Here is a 15,515-nt window from a genome sequence, read left to right as displayed (position 1 = left end):
AACTTTTACAAGGTATCCTCTGGAATTCCTTTTTTTCAATACCATAAGTCCACACGTTTGCTTCTAAAGTTACATCTAAAATAACTAGTGATCATTGGAAACCTTTGAAGTCAGTCTTCAAAGTTGCAGTGATTTTTGTTCTATGTTTTTATATTTCATTCTTTTACTCAGTTTCAATAAAACAGTAACATCTTAAAGCTAAGTTTTAATCCACTAATGTTACTGATATGATAATATGCCGTGGCCTCATGCAATTAAAACGATTAAATGATACGCACAGTCCCAAGTAGTAGCATATCATTATAATTATTCCATTGACAAATGTTGGAAACCCCTACGAGCATTGCATGGACTGCTATGTCCAATGTCCAGCACCTCAGACTGCATTAGATCGCACTGTCAGAGTTTGACGGCTCAATCCAACTAGTTAACAGGAGCGGGTGGATCTCCGATCCATCTGCGCCTGTTAAGTGCACATGTTTACTGATCAGATCAGCAGATATGTGCGGGGAATAATGCGAGCCTGTATTAAAGAGACAGATCCAACCTTGGTCATATAGGTATGTCCTAGGTCATAAAGGATCATCATTGACTTTTTGCTGACATTCTTTGATTTAATATTAATTGTATATTTCTCATACAACGTAGAAAAATAGAACCAAAATCAATTATTTTTGTTACAAATAATGCTAGATGTTAACAAATTTTTAAAGCAGCTCAAATTGTCCACAAATAATTGTTTTTTAATAACAGCACTGTTAGTATAAGAATCAAATAGAGTCTAAGGGTGGCTTTACACGCTACGAGATCGCTAGCCGATGCTAGCAATGCTGAGCGTGATAGCACCCGCCCCTATCATTATGCCGCTATGTGAAGATTGCTGCCGTAGCGAACATTATCGCTACGGCAGTGTCACACGTACTTACCTGCTCGGCGACGTCGCTGTGACCGGCGAACCGCCTCCTTTCTAAGGGGGCGGTTCACTTGGCGTCACAGCGACGTCACTAAGCGGCCGCCCAATCAAAGCGGCGTGTGGCAGGTAAGGAGAGGTTCCTCGTTCCTGCGGCGTCACACGTAGCGATGTGTGGTGCCGCAGGGACAAGGATCAACTTCGCCCAAGTGACAGCAGTGATAATTGGGAGAGGACCCCCATGTCAACGAGGAGCAATTTTGGACGTTTTTGCAACGATCCAAAATTGCTCCTAGGAGTCACACACAACGAGATCGCTACAGCGGCTGGATGTGCGTCACAAAATCCGTGACCCCAACGAGATCGCTGTAGCAATCTCGTAGCGTGTAAAGCCCGCTTTAGGGGTACTTTACACATTGCGACATCGCTAGCATCAGCTAGCGATGCCGAGCACGATAGTACCCGCCCCCGTCGCACATGCGATATGTGTTGATTGCTGCCGTAGCGAACATTATCGCTACGGCAGCGTCACACACACATACCTGCTCAGCGACGTCACTGTGACTGCCGAACAATCGCTCCCTTCACCATGACGTCACTAATCGGCCGGCCAATAGAAGCGGATGGGCGGAGATGAGCGGGACACAACATCCTGCCCACCTTCTTCCTTCCGCATTGCCGTCGGGACGCAGGTAAGGAGATGTTTGTCGCTCCTGCACGTTTACACACAGCGATGTGTGGAGTTGCAGGAACGACAAACAACATCATACCTGCGGTCGATCCGACATTATGGAAATGAACGACGTTACACAGATCAGCGAGATTGTACACTTCTGTGCTCGTTCATTATTACATCTAGGATTTACATGTTGCGATGTCGCTACCGGCGCCGGATGTGCGTCACTAGCGACGTGACCCCGACGATATAGTGGTAGTGATGTCGTAACGTTTAAAGTACCCCTAACAGTGTGTATTGCACAAACTTTTAGCACTACTCTTTTTTTCGCTAACTTAGTGGTAATAACATGATCACTGATATGCGTTTTGCATGCTGGCAGATATATGCCGATTCTTTTATCCTCCACTTCTCTTAATGGAACTTTGAGAAAAGTGCCACGTAACTGTAAGTATGCATATGAAATATAAGCAATTTTGTGATGACAGCCGAGCTATTGAAATAGAGTGGAATCATAACAGTGTGTATATTACTCATTTTTAGGTTCCGCTGTGTTAGACTATTCGTTCTTGCCTAATATTCAACTTGCTCTAGAATACCCCTTTCACGTGATGGTGATACCACTACTTTTACTTATTTTGTGCCATTTTCCATGGTGTTTAATAGTACAAATTATTTCTCATATATATATATATATGTATACATATATATATATTCCGTATATATATATATATATATATATATATATATATATATATATATATAAACATATATATATATATATATATATATATACTGTGTGTGCTGCAGATCTAGCAGTTATACAGAGCTCATGAAGAGGATGGACTACCTGGCCGCATGCCAAGTAATCCTCTAATGATAATCTACTGTTGATTAATAGGGGATTTTATCAAAGCTACACTAAGCAGCCCAGTAAGTGACACACAGGTGGAATCAGGGTCTCTGTCCCTGCATTATGCTGCTCTCAGATTAGGGAGAAAAAAACCTGGTGACAGATTCTTTAAGACCTCCATATACATTGTATATTAGTTAAAAGTCATCCAAACCCACTGATTTTAGCAAAACTGGACCACTATATGATGCGTATGGCCTTTGAAATCTGTGGAGACAGATTTTGAAGTTTAAAGTTAACTTGTTAACTGATTTATCTTGCCCAAACCATGAGCAACATGAATCAGAGCCTGGCTGCTCAAATTCTGAGAGGTATATTTTTCTCGGAAACGCCAGCACTGCCTACGGATGGCTTTTCACAGCGCTACTGCAGGTGATTGACAGGTCTCTCCCAAAGTTTAAGTTCGGTTAATCACTTCTAGCAGCACTGGGAACAGCTGGCTGGAAGGAGCCAGACTGATTTTGTCTCTGGATATGGTGCACAGCTGGATCTTCTAACTATATTTTCTCTGAAATGCCAGAGAATTTCAGAAAAACATATACCTGGCTGCAATCGTCCAATCAGGCTCTGAATCCTGGTGCCTGTTGTTTGGGCAGAATTAATTATGTAACAGGATCCAACTAAACTTAAATTCCCAATCCTTTTTATTTCAGGAGAGATTAATCACCAGATGTCTCTTGCAGGCCTGTCGCCCCTCTCCCCATTGGGAGAACTGGTTGTGTAGTCAGAAGAATTAGCGGACATGCTTTAAGGCTGTCTTTAGCCTAATGAGGCTAAAACTAAAATGTTAGCTTATTAATGGGTTTTAACCAAGTTTAGAACTTACTGCTTTTCCAAACGATAGGGAAAAAATTCCTAATACTGGTTGTCTGAGAGATGGGACCGCCATCAATTCCAGGTTATCTACTGTAGTCCCATGGAGAAAGTATGGAGCGTAAGTGCACATTCAATCTCTGATCTATTCAGATGGGATACTGCAGAGTTATATTCTTGAGAATGGTAATGATCCCAGCGATAAGTCCCTCAATAATCAGGAACTTATCCCCTTCCGTATAGAATAGGGATAGCTTCTTTATGCTTATTAATGATATCAACTTATCTCTTCATAAATAAAAAGGAATTTCCTGTCTTAAAGCAAAATGTGTTTTTACATTCCTTTGGGATCATCAGTATAACACCTCAAAAACCATAATTGAACCAGCAGAAGCAGTGTTTTGTATGATAATACTTGAGGAAAATTAATTTTGCATCACTTGCCATGACATTGGTCCCAGATTGTGCAATACACATGTCTATGGTAGGCGTTAAAATGGTATTCCATTCTTTTATTTAATCAATTTAGATATGATCTAAGTGAGAGGATTAAAGGGAAAAATCGCGCTGCCACTGAAAGACCCCTGATCCAAGGATGGTGAATTGGTGATTTTGTTGTCAACGCATGTCTGAGAATCAATCTACTTGTGATTTTTTTGTCCTGATGAAGGAGATTGCTTCTCATAAATGAATTGATAAATGAAAAATCACTAATTCTCCATCCTTGGATCAGGGGTTCTTTAGCGGCAGCTCAGTTTTTCCCTTTCATTATCACACTCAGATCATCCTTTGCAGGGACGCTGCAGCAGCTATTTACATATGTTAATAGTAGTTGCGACTCTCACAACTACTCAAGTTGAGCCTTGCAACCCACACTAATCCTCCTTGTTTCTAAGACCCTATTCGTGCTTCTTCTCTTTCCAGTTGTTTATTCCCTATTAATGTAGATATACCTTATTTTTTGTTTTATAATTTTATAAGACACACCAGATTATAAGACACACCCAAAATGTAGAGATAAAAAAGTTAAAAACAAAATGGGGTCTGTCTTATACTCTGGTGGTGTCTTACCAGAGGGGGGCAGCAGCATTGGTGGAGCGGGGTCTCAGGAGGCAGATGCGGTGCAAGAGTAAGGTGATGGTGCAGGCGCTGCGGTGTGAGCTGTGCTGGCACTGCAGTGATGGAGGCTGCGCTGGCACTCCAGCGGTGGGGGCTGTGCAGGCAGCGGAGGCTGTGCTTGCTGTGTGGAGCAGCCCAGTGTGACGGGTGTCCCAGATGATCTGTCGGTGGTGCGGGCTTCAAAGAAATTGCGCCAAGAGTCAGCACAGGCGCAGATTGAGCTCTAGGCTCAATGACAAGCTGGGATTTCATCTGCGCATGTGCCACCTCCTGGCACCATTTTCCTTAAGTCTGCTGCTGGGAGATCAAAGGGCCGGAGGCGGTGCATGTGCAGAAGAGATCTTGTACTGAGAGCTACATCTGCGCACTCGCCAACTCTGGGAGCCATTACTTAAAGCCAGAGCATCTGGGATTCCGGCCACACTGTTTTGCTCCACACAGCCACTGCACAGCCGCCCGCACAGCCAGCCACCCACACAGCCAGCTGCCTGTCTGCACAGACAGCCACCCACCTGCACAACCAGCCCCCCACACAGCCAGCCACACTCAAAGCCGCCAGCACAACCCTCACCGCAGCCAGCACAGCCACAAGCAATGCAGCCAGCACAGTGCTCATTTCCACCTCCCAGTAAGCTACATTTGGATTTTAAGACGCACCCCTCAATTTCCTCCCAAATATTTGGGAGCACAAGTGCATCTTATAATCGAAAAAATACAGTAAATAATTCAAGGAAGTAATATGTTTTTAATATGCATTAATTTATAATTATTCTCACATTTGTTTTTATGCTACAGTAGACCTTGTTTTGCCACTTTCTAATAGTGAAGATCATGATGGATTAGTCATGTGTAAGATATGTTATTTAATCCATCATTTGGTTAACAAATCCTACCAGGTCACTTAAAATTTGCTATATGTAGATAATAACATTGGATTATTCAGAATACAGTCCAAGAGCATACCCGCTTTTCCAAATATTTCCTATGATAGCAACATTTTCAGCGTGTTATTTGCAGTCATTCAGTAGAATCATCAATATTTACTTGCAGTTGATAAAAATGTGTGTAATCATTTTTTAGGTCACCTATATAATGAGCCGTGCACCTCGGTGAACATCACGTGACAGAATTCTGTCATCAGGACGTAAACAATGAGGGTTCCTATTGAATTAAGAGATCTTGACATTTCTACTTTTCATTCTACAATAAATCTTTTTTTTTTTCAGACAAATACATTATAAACTTTGCATTTCTACTAATACAATTATCTTTGTGCACTAGGTACAAGTGCTATAAATGTTCTCTATAGTAAAGAAATGTAGTTTTTAATATAAAACTTAACTGAAGGAATATAGAAAAGCTGAGAATAACCAAAAAATTAAAGAAAGCCAAAAAGCGGAAACATTGTAACCACATCCAATACATTACAATTGTATTTAACCAAAAAACCACAAAATTGCAGTGACCTCCTTGAAATTTGTGTAGTTTAAAATTTCAAATCACATTACTTTAGCTGTCACATGGCTTAGAAATTGGAGCAGCAGGGCGTTACTTGAGCGTGTCTCAATAATTACATCATTAAGCGGATTTTTTTCTTTGCTGCTCTTGGACTTACTTGTATTTGTCCAGCCAGGAAAAAAAGGAATGCCTGATATTATTTTAATTGGAGCCCTTACTCAGCATCAGCCTTCAGATGTGCTAGTTGATATACCTAATGTGTTTCATGTTTAAATTGACAAATACTAAACTGTTTTTAATGGATCGTTTAAATATGGAAATATTAATGCTATGACCGAAGCTAATTTGATTGAAGCAAAAGAATAATGTTGCTTTTTATTATTTGTTTTATTTGAGAACCTAAAATAAACTACAGTAAAATAAATCACAATAAAAGAACATAACATAAAAAAGGGCTAGAATGCTAATATTCACTAGTCTGTTTTGGTAAGTAGAGATGAGCGAACCTTAGGTTCGGTTTTTGGACCAAACACCAACTTAAAAACACAGGGCTCTGATTCGGAGTTGGAATACTTTATGTGCGAACATATGCTGTGATCAGGTATGCTTTGTGCTCAGCCCTGTGTGAGCCGCTTGCAGTGCTTGAACGGCTCACACTGGGGGTGACAACAATGTGATCACGTGTAGTGTTCAACCCCCTAAAAAATTTGAAAATGACTGTCCACCCTCACTCGGAAGTGATCTGCTTATGGCTACCTGTATGTGGGCGGAGACTCAAACTGCCAATCACTGTTTCTGAACCTCCTCGGTCAGTGTTCGGACACATAGGGGCTAAGTTTGTTTACAGCCGGCGAACCAAACAACCAAAGGTTCGCTCATTGTTATCAGTAAGGAACTTTCCTTTCCTTTTCTATATCTAGAATTACTTGTGTATGTGACAATACTTTACCAAGGTAATCTAAGCATATTCCACTTCAACATTATGGTGTTAAATCTCGTATTACAGCATTATGATAGAGAGACTCATATTATACAACATTCGTCATGGCCAACACTCAGGTGAATACTGGAGAGAGAGAACAGTACAACACTAGTATCACATTCTAAACTTGTGTAATTACTTTTTTATCACACTGTTGCTCCTTACGGGTTTCTCTGTGCAAGAAGCGTGGGCTTCACTTCAGCACCTACCCTTTTCGGTGGCAAAATAAAGTTTCCATTGTGATTTGCTGTCACCTTTACAAGAATATTCTCCTCCCTCATGTATTTTCCTGGCAGCTGAGGAGCATGTCTCCCTGTTCTTGTTCATTTCATATTATGCTCGCTCATCGTTGAACATTTGACATTAGTTTTCAGTTCTTTCTGGTTCTGGAAATAAGCATGTTGAGCCAGTAATGTAAGTAGAAGCATAGGTGGTAAAAACCCTATGCAGCAAAGTATAATTGTCATAGGTCAGGTCAACAAATGGTGAATCATTTTGAGGGAAAATAAAATTTAAAGGGGTTGTCTCATCTTATTAAATGGGTAAAATTGCAAAGTGTAAAGCCAAGCAACTTTGCAATTAAATAATTGACATTCTCTCCATTATTAAGAGCTGAGAGAATTTAAATTCTATAACTTCTGTACTGTACATTTAGATGGCTGGTCTGTACAGAATTTAGGTGGCCGGTCTCCTAGGCAACAAATATGTGATGACAAGCTATTTGTTATATAGTTTGCAAATACTGCTGTGACCACCAACTGTCATGGTGGCCTCAGGATCTGTTCAGTCTCCTACTACTACTACTAATAATAATAATGATAATAATAATAAAGTTTACTTTTATAGCGCCGACATATTCCGCAGCACTTTACAATCGAATGAGGGCTTGTACAGACAAAAAAAACAACAACAAAATAGCACATAGTTCAGGAGCTACAGTGAAAATGAGGGCCCTGTTTGAAAGCTTACAATCTATGGAGAAATAGGGGGGAACAAAAGGCAAAGCATGCTTGTAGTATCTGGTCCAGCCATCATTATGGTAAATTACTGATTTCTTATAAAGTTGAATTATCTGATCATTAGACAGTTTTAGGTGCACTTACATGCTATTGGTTGTATGGATGATTTGAGGACAGAAATAGGAGGGAGAAGGTTATGAATTACATTTAGAAGTCAGGACAAGGGAGAGTTAAGCCCACTTTATACGCTACAAGATATCTTACGATGTGTCGGTGGGGTCACGTCATAAGTGACGTACATTCGGCATCGTAATGTATGTTGTACCATGTGACAGCGACGCGCAATTGCGATTGAACGAAAAACCGTTCATTGCAAGCACGTCGTTCATTCCTGACGAATTGAATGTCAGATTGTTCATCGTACCCGGGGTAGCACACATCGCAGTGTGTGACACCCCGGGAACGATGAACAGATTTCACCTGCCTCCTGCGACTCCCGGCCCACAATGCGGAAGGAAGGAGGTGGGCGGGATGTTTACGTCCCGCTCATCTCCGCCCCTCCGCTTCTATTGGCCGGCTGCCGCGTGATGTTGATGTGACACCAAACGTCCCTCCCACTCCAGGAAGTGGACGTTCGCCGCCCACATCGAGGTCGTATGGAAGGTAAGTACGTGTGACGGGGGTTAATCGTTTGTGCGGCACGTTCAACAAATTGAATGTGCTGCACATACGATGGGGGTGTTGCAAATCGCATATGATATCGTATGCGAAATTGCAACGTGTAAAGCAGGCTTAAGGTTGGTAAGTTATGATGATAAGCTTGTCTGAAGAGATGTATTTGTAATGCACGCTTAAAAACTTGGGAGCTGGATATTAGTCGCATTCTTTGGAATAGTGCATTCCAGAAAATTGGCGCAGCACAGGAAAGGTCTTGGAGACAGAAGCAGGAATACTGATTCTGACACTCCCCCTGATAAATTGTCTAGGGTCTGTAATTAGCGCAGGCTGACTTGGGTGTAGACAAACAGATTGGTACTTTATAGGCAAGCTAGTGTCACGGATGTGTCTGGACCTTCAGGTGCTGCTGCTGGGACCAGGTGCAGAAGGGCCCGCCGATTGTCCAGACGTTAATGGACGCTTTCCCTTTAAGGGCTTGATTTAAAGGTTTTTTTTTTCTGTTTCCTTGCCAGGTTGGAGGAGCCATTCCTCCAGCTAGTAATTAAGGGCCTTTATATTGTGGGGCCTCTCACTCCTCCAGTGCGGGTTATACTCTTCACTTGGAGAAGTTGCTTGCTCAGGAGTGCATGTGGCTTCAGACTATTGTTGCTGTATTTTGAAGATTCCCTATCAAGATAAGTTGTTGTTTTTCCTTTTTTCCCTTTTGCTGTTTATTTTTATGTTTGTTTTCCGATCCGTGGATTGGTGGATGGTGGGATTTAGTCCTAGGGTCTGACCAGGAGACAGGCGTATGTTGGCGGGTCACACCTCTTAATCCATATAGGTACCTGTTGTTTGAGGGCAAGCACAGTTCCCCCAGTAAAAGTATCAAAAAGCAAGTTCCAGCTCACCACTCCTCTACATAGAATTCCATTTGGGTCGGTGCACGGTATCCGTGGTTGGCATCCACAGCTGACATAATCATTTGATGGAAAAACAGGGAGGGAAACAAATCCAGCACCGTTGTCTTTAAAAATCTTGAAGTTTATTAGGTCACATTAAAAAAATGTTAATAGATCAAAAAAATCTCTCCATATGCCTTTCCATGCCTTACACGTTTCAGAGAAAAAACTCCTTAATCCTAGTTATTTGCCTATGATTAAAGAGTTGTTTCTCTGAAATGTGTAAGGCGTGGAAAGGCATATGGAGAGATTTTGTTGATCCATTAACATTTTTTTAATGTGACCCAATAAACTTCAAGATTTTTAAAGACAACGGTGATAGATTTGTTTCCCTCCCTGTTTTTCCTTCTAATGATTATGGCAGTTACCCCAGTGTCAGGGCCAGCGCAAGAGCCCCTGGCCACCCCCCCTTTTTGTGTTTCAGCCTCCCTTAGTCCCAGGAATCCACTTGCTGGGTGTCTCTCCCCACACTCAGCGTGACAGCTAGTAAGAGTTAATCTCTGCTGATTTGTTTCTGAGTCATCTTTAATCACATGTTATAGGAGAGCCAATCACTTCTTCTCCCCTCCTATATATGCAGGCGGCACACTTCCATTACTGCCCGCTATAGTTTATCTTAGCTGGTCTGGTGAGGTGTTGTGATCCAGACTAGCTGGTGGTTGTAGTACTTGTTGCTGTTTGCAGTTGTGAAGTTAACCCTTGTTGTCTTTTTACCGTTGCCTTTCTGCTCTTGCTTTTCTCCTAAGTCTCTCATTGTTAGTTCCTGTGTGTTTGCAGTAGGTCAGAGTTTGTTTTTTTCACTGTCTGTCTTAATCAGTGTTTCCATCTCTCCTGTCCTTTCCTTCCCTGGTGGGAAAGGGAAATCAGATCAGTTCTGGTCAGGACCTTACCCAGGCACAGAATTCAGGCATCTCCACCATTAGGGGTAACCCTAAGATTAGGGATAGTCTGGGGACCCCTAGTTGAGGGACAGCATGGGAGCCCCTGTCCCTTGCTTTCCTACAGTCACATTGTGACATATGATGCTTGATTGGTCTCTAGATCCAGTCACCAGATCCCTTTCAACTCTTGTTTGAGGGATTGTCATCCATTCATCCTTGGAAAAATCTTCTAGTTCTGTGAGATTCCTGGGTCATCTTCCATGCACTACTTTTTTGAGGTCTAGCCATAGATTTTCAACAATTTTCAGATCAGGGGACTTTGAGGGGCTACTATAAAACCTTCAGCTTGTGCCTTTCAGGTAGTTTATTGTGGATTTTCACGTGTGTTTAGGATCATTATCCATTTGTAGAAGCCATCCTGTTTTCATCTTCAGCTTTTATTACAGATTGTGTTATGTTTTCATCAAGAAATATTCCCTAGGCCATTTCACCAAATCCTAGAAGGAAGAGAGGCACTCACCGAAAATAAAATTCAATGTCCTTTATTTCATGTAGACATACGAGGGTAGGGAGAGGATGCGGGAAGTGAGGACGATGGCTGCGTGTTTCACACTTAGGGGTACTTTGCACACTACGACATCGCAGCTGCGATGTCGGTGGGGTCAAATTAAAAGTGACGCACTTCCGGCATTGCATGCGACATCGTAGTGTGTAAAGGCTCGATGATACGATTAACGAGCGCAAAAGCGTCGTAATCGTATCATCACTGCAGCGTCGGCGTAATCCATAATTACGCTGACGCGACAGTCCGATGTTGTTCCTCGCTCCTGCGACAGCACACATCGCTGTGTGTGAAGCCGCAGGAGCGAGGAACATCTCCTACCGGCGTCACTGCAGCTTCCGTAGAATATGCGGAAGGAAGAAGATGGGCGGGATGTTTACATCCCACTCATCTCCGCCGCACTCCTCCGATTGGCCGCCTGGCGTGTGACGTCGCTATGACGCCGCACGACCCGCCCCCTTAACAAGGAGGTGGGTCGCTGGCCAGAGCGACTGTCGCAGGACAGGTGAGTCCATGTGAAGCTGCCGTAGCGATAATGTTCGCTACGGCAGCTATCACAAGGATATCGCTGCTGCGACGGGGGCGGGTACTATCGCGCTCGGCATCGCAGCATCGGCCTGTGATGTCGCAGCGTGCAAAGTGCCCCTTAGAATAGCGCTTATACGGTGGACCCGTTGAAATAGATCACTCAGCGTGTAATGACTCTATATAATAAATGTATTTCCTTTTTTGTATTGAATTACTGAAGTAAATAACTTTTTGATGATATTCTAATTTATTAAGATGCACTTGTACCTGTCTCCAGCCCTACCACCAACTAAGAGCCAACAGTGTCCATGCACCTCCACTGGTTCCACCAAAGCAATCTTTTGTTGACCCTGAACAACCTTTGTGAATGCTGAAGTTTTTATAAATATGGGACCATCCAATCAGTTTTGTGCTCTTTCAGACAAGAAACCCTTCTGCATAGTTCATGATTAGATTGTTGTAACACTTAACTAATGCTTCAATATTTGTGAAGTGCCACAAACCCACCTCAAAACAGAGTATCACAACAAAATATAATTATTTAACAATAAAATATAATTATATTAATGACATTCTGGGTGAGTATTCCTGTACCCTGTACATTAGAAACAGAATTAGCATCTTGCCCTTTTGTCACTCCATATTGAGGATTCAAGCAACTTCATCATTGCTTTTGAGCTGTGACATTTGGACATACAAGTGCATTTTTGGAAAATGGTTAGAAAATATTAGGAAATAGTTATATTTATATTCACTGTCGGAAAAACATGAGTAATATCTTTATACCAATTTTTTATAGCTATTTAAATAAAAAATCTAAACTAATACCAGGTTTTCAAAAAGTGAAAATGTACTTGACCTTTACATAGCTGTGTATTGGGACCACACCTAGCACATTTTGCACTGCTTTATGTTACATAATGAAAATGTAAGCCTTCGTCAGCTCCAAGGGAGATCAGGCTCGAGTGGCTGTTTTTAATTTATTTCAATTTCCACATTGCTTTGCGCATAGGATATGTCAATGTCAAAAGAGCTGAAATCCCTAAGGTTATAACCTTATCTAATAGATATTATCATATAATTGTAATCCCTCTTCAGCTCAAATTGTCCACATGTGGAATCAAGCAGATGCAACACGTGAAATATATTGAGTTAACCTGCTTTCAAACTGTTTCCAGCAGTCACACGTTGCTTTATGGATAATGTCATGTCTTAGAAATCATGATTATTATTCATTTAGCAGCTAGTGTGAATAGTTCTGTAATTTAAAGCAAATCAATGTAAAATCTTATATAATAATTTTGCTACATTTTTATTGCTTACAGTACCATGGGGAGGTAAAAAGTGTCATTGCAATCTCTTCCTAGTCAGTATATACAACAGTATACCGCAAAAAGATGAGGTATGGAATAGCATAGTATACTATAAATTTTATAGATAGGATCATGTATGAACACAGTCTTTGTAAAGATGCCATGATTAATCAGAGAACTAAACAAACTACATGGCAAAAGGAATATATTTGTCATGGCTCAGTTTGGGGATTCAATCTGATGACCTATAGTTTTGTGGTCAGTTCTTCTGTCTGCTAGACTATTGTCTTTTCCCCCCTGTCCAAATGCTGATGGTTCTTATGGTTTTTGTTTTATTTTCTTGGTTTGCTCCTCTTCAGGTGTTTCTCTCTTTTGCATTATTATTTGCCCTGTTATATTCTGGGTTGTGTTATATATGTCCATGTCTCTCGCACTTCCCTGCTGCCTATATTTCTATGTAAACTTGTTTCTGATAGGTCCAGGCCTTCAGCATAGGGGTTTACCTTTGAAGTAAATACCAGTGTATGCTGTAAGTCAGTGTAGTTCTCTTCTGAACTTGTAATGCTTTCTCCTTATTTGAACTAGTGTCAGTTTATCGCTCACTGGTTTTCTGTTTTTTTCCTGCACATCTTCCTTTCCCCTTGTAGACAGTGTGTGGTTGACACCCCTCTTGTGCAGGAAGCATGAGAAACCCCTCAGCGGACTTTTAAAGAGAAAGGTCCAAGGTGATGCAATTAGCTGTGCAGCTAGGGTATTTTGTTCTGTACAGGGACCAGTTGGCTGTGGCCGCACTTTCCTCTTTTCCATTACCCATGTGATTGATTTATGATTATAACATCTAAGGTCCTCTACTTTAGTATCTTTGGTTTGGCTGCTGCGGAGATGCCAACTGCACATATTACTGCTACGGCCTTTAATGAGGTTAGCAGCTCTGCTTATATAAATGACATAAGCAGCTGAGCCCAGTGACCAGATGCAGTGGTCATGTGATCGGTTGATGTCACCACTGCAGCCAAACACAGAGATGAGAATAGAAGATGACAGCATGCGCTAAACCAAGTAAGTGCGAATACCTGCTCTTTTGTTCTTTTCGAGTATTAAAGTGCTTGGTGTCCAAATTTTTAAAGTGGAAAACCCCCTTAACACAACAACAAAAAGTAACACAGCTTACTTTAGTACTTAGTTAAGCATTCTGTATTTTCATTTTACAGCACATAATCTGTGGATATTGGTCATAGATAGAGATGATCAAACATGAATGGTAAAGTTCAAGGTCCATATCGGACACTGGATGTCCAGAGCTAGAACTCAAACACACAGACTTAAAAAAAAGTCTGTGTCCGAGTTTGGATTCGTGTTGCTGTTAGTATGCTAATAAAGTTTGTTGAAAGGCTGCAGGGCAGTCAATCAACAAGCTTTATTGCATGGGGGAAATGGCTGAACTCTGCTGGGAACAATACATTTAAAAAAAATGATGTGGAGTCCCACCTATTTTTGATAACCAGCATAAGTAAAGCAGACAGCTGAGGGCTGCAGCCCTCAGCTGTCTGCTTTACTCTGGAGGGTTATAAAAAAATAGAGGGGATCCCACGCTGTTTGTTTAAATTATTTAAATAATTTTGAACAATGACATGGGGTACCTCTATTTTTGATAACCAGCCAAGGTAAGGCAGACAACTGGGGTCTGTAATTATCAGGGTGGGAATACCCATGGTTATTTGGCTCTTCACCAACTTAAAAATAGCAGCCCACATCCGCTCCAAAAGTGACATATCCATTATATGCACCAATTTTAACACTTTGCCTGGCTCTCACTACCAAGTAAATTGGGGTAATACTTTTTAGGTTGATGTCAGCTGTGAATTGACAGCTGGCATCAAGCCCAGGGGTTAGTAATGGAGAGGAATCTATCAGACACCTCAATTAGTAACCCGGCAAGTGTAGAGTTAAAGAGAAACACACAGGATAAAAATAGTTTATTTGAAAAAAGATTATCCCACACTTCTTTGTTTACCAATTTATTAATTCAAAAAAATCCTCAAAGTTCTGACATAATCTAATTAGGGAATAAAGGTTCACTTACACTCCCTTGTTCACCAATTTATTAATTAAAAATAAATCTTTGAAGTTCTGACATAATCCAATAGTGTAATGTCACACAACACCTATCGATTCCTGCTTCATTCTGAGAACATTCTCAGAATGAGGCTCCATACATCACTTGCAGTTAGTGGCAATTCTTGAATTTCTCACAAGCACGACAAATTCCAGGTCTGCCTTTGGCTGACATGGACCTATGGAGCCTAACTCTCAGAACATTCTCAGGACAAAGCTCCATATAAATTGATGGGTCTCATGGGACATTACACCATTGGTTTATGTCACAACTTCAAAGATTTTTGTTTAATTAATAAATTGGTGAATGAGAGATTGTGGGGGAGTCTTTATTCAAATAAATATTTTTTTCCAGTGTTTGTTTTTTAACTCTACACTTGCCAGGTTAGTAATGGAGTTGTCTGATAAATGCCTATCCATTAGTAACCCATGGACTTGATGCCAGTTTTCATTTCACAGCTCACATCAATCCAAAAAGTATTACCCCGATTTCCACCGCACCAAGGCAATTGTGGAGAGCTAAGTAAAGTGCTAGAATCTGTGCATTTAATGGATGCATCACTTCTGAGGCAGCTGCAGGATTCTATTTGCAGGCTGGGAAGTGCCAAATAACCATGGGCCTTCCCAGCCTGATAACACCAGGCCCGAGCTTTCTACATTACCATGG

General features: G+C 41.4%; 1 protein-coding gene across 2 annotated transcripts in view; it reads left to right on the top strand.

Annotated features, from left to right (window-relative positions):
- Positions 1-15,515, top strand: part of SEMA3E (semaphorin 3E) — a 391,499-nt gene that overhangs the window by 291,419 nt on the left and 84,565 nt on the right. The gene's annotated exons all lie outside the window — the stretch shown is intronic.

The sequence above is a fragment of the Anomaloglossus baeobatrachus genome, chromosome 4 (assembly GCF_048569485.1).
Source record: "Anomaloglossus baeobatrachus isolate aAnoBae1 chromosome 4, aAnoBae1.hap1, whole genome shotgun sequence".
In the NCBI taxonomy this organism is placed as follows: Eukaryota; Metazoa; Chordata; class Amphibia; order Anura; family Aromobatidae; genus Anomaloglossus; species Anomaloglossus baeobatrachus.
Note: the sequence above shows the minus strand (reverse complement) of the source record. Positions and strands in the feature narration are given on the sequence as shown.